Source organism: Eucyclogobius newberryi, unplaced genomic scaffold (assembly GCF_026437365.1).
Source record: "Eucyclogobius newberryi isolate DKJ021-1_F unplaced genomic scaffold, fEucNew1.0.hap1 SCAF_510, whole genome shotgun sequence".
Classification (NCBI taxonomy): domain Eukaryota; kingdom Metazoa; phylum Chordata; class Actinopteri; order Gobiiformes; family Gobiidae; genus Eucyclogobius; species Eucyclogobius newberryi.
In genome coordinates, this window is record NW_027316180.1 from 1 (window position 1) to 2,500 (window position 2,500).

The window sequence follows — 2,500 nt, forward strand, 5'->3', positions numbered from 1 at the left end:
GTACAGTACAGTACAGTACAGTGCAGTACAGTACAGTACAGTACAGTGCAGTACAGTACAGTACAGTGCAGTACAGTACAGTACAGTACAGTACAGTGCAGTACAGTGCAGCACAAAACAGTACAGTACTCTACAGTACAGTACTGTACTGTAATAATGTACAGTACAGTGCAGTACAGTGCAGTACAGTACAGTACAGTACAGTACAGTACAGTACAGTACAGTACTGTACTGTACTCTAGAATCATGATACTGTGTGTCCCTTCATGACTAGTGTTCTAAATGAAGATTTTAACAGTGTTTAGCGTCAGTATTTTAGTTGTGTTTGCCGTGGTAAAGATCATGATCTATAAGTGTTTCCCAACCAGGGGTGCAGGGCTCGCTGGAGGTCAGGATTAGCACTAACAATATTGATATGTTTATTTATCACTGGTAAAACTCCTTCACTTCCACAGAAGTGTTCACTCATCCTGAGTCCGCCCTGAACACAGTTACATCATCAAACCTTTAAGGAAGCAGTGCAGGAGCAGAGGAAGATGCAGGAGCAGAGGAAGATGCAGGAGCAGAGGAAGATGCAGGAGCAGAGGAAGATGCAGGAGCAGAGGAAAGTGCAGGAGCAGAGGAAGATGCAGGAGCAGAGGAAGATGCAGGAGCAGAGGAAGATGCAGGAGCAGAGGAAGATGCAGGAGCAGAGGAAAGTGCAGGAGCAGAGGAAGATGCAGGAGCAGAGGAAGATGCAGGAGCAGAGGAAGATGCAGGAGCAGAGGAAGATGCAGGAGCAGAGGAAGATGCAGGAGCAGAGGAAAGTGCAGGAGCAGAGGAAGATGCAGGAGCAGAGGAAGATGCAGGAGCAGAGGAAGATGCAGGAGCAGAGGAAGATGCAGGAGCAGAGGAAAGTGCAGGAGCAGAGGAAGATGCAGGAGCAGAGGAAGATGCAGGAGCAGAGGAAGATGCAGGAGCAGAGGAAGATGCAGGAGCAGAGGAAAGTGCAGGAGCAGAGGAAGATGCAGGAGCAGAGGAAGATGCAGGAGCAGAGGAAGATGCAGGAGCAGAGGAAGATGCAGGAGCAGAGGAAGAGTCTCTCTTTCTGCACTGGTGTCTGTAACGACACTTAAAGTGTGTGAATAATGCACACGTCCTTTACATGAACTGTCTTTGTCCTGCAGCGTCAGGACAGCGCCCCCACAGGACACTACTGGAACCACACGTGTTTAACCTTTGATGTTTTGCATTTGAAATGTTCGTAGCGTCCAAAAAGCAAACGCTGTAAAACACTAAAAATAAAATCAAACATGATTTAGAGACATGTTCTTGATTGACAGCTCCACAGATGATTTCAGGTCCATAAAAGTAGAATTATAAAGGTTTTTTCAGCTACATTTGCCCTTTATTCATTTGTTCTTTTGATCATTTCTTTTCAAATGCTCAAATCCCTCACGGCCGCCTCCAGAGTGCCACGTGGCGTCGCCGTGACGTTTCAGCACCGGCAGTTAAGACAGCGCCATCTGCAGTCCGACTTCTTTAGGACAGCATCGTATAGTGCGAGGCAGCAGAAAGTGCCCCCTCGTCCCGGTTTATCGTCCCGTTGCTGCACGTTTCTGGCTCCAACGACTTTGTTTGTCGTCCTGGCTTTGAGGGACGGGTCAAATGCAGAGGACAAACCCTGAAATTAAGCTATGACCCGTTTAATTACGTCGATTAGCCGGTTTGGTTGGATCAACTGACCAATCACCTCGGCTTTTTAGCCCGAGTGACTTTGTAAACATGAGATTATAAATATATAAAACTACAAATATCAGTTGTTCCCACCTGTATTTGGTGTAGTTAGTGTCTAGAATCTGTATGAGAGTTTGCGGTCTCGTTTCCCTGAATAAAAAGCTACATTTCCTCAGCTCCACGTCGCTCTCCACAGATCATAAAAGAGATTCTGAACGTTCTCATGAAAATCTATTTTATTTCTTTTCTCAAATTCCCGGCGTCTGAATTGAGGTCATTTTTGTTCCGACGTTTCCACATTTCTCAGCTCAAGACACATGTTTTCGACACGCTGCAGACGGTATTTGAATAATGGCTTTTATTAAAGGTCTGATTTATGGCTGTTTTGGTGTATTTGAGGCAGATTATGGAAATATCAGTGATGTCGTTTTGTGCAAAAATGAATATTGATTGTGTAAAAAATGCGACAAAAAACCTGATCAACTTCCAATTTAAAGTTTTTTTGGGTCATTTGACAGTGTTTTTTCATGATGATCTGATACTTAAAGCTCATTTAGAGACACATTTTGACACATTTCCGTTGGACTGACTGAATATTATCTGAATATTTTTATCGGGATACAAAAAAACAAATCTAGTTATTGATTTTATGTCAATCTCCCCCATAATTTGAGTTTAATTTTATGTTAAAATGTTGTTTCCTCATCAAAAATATACCTGGAGTCGCATTTAATTTATGAGTTTTGAGTTAATTCATATTTTTACCTTTTAATACCAATATTTC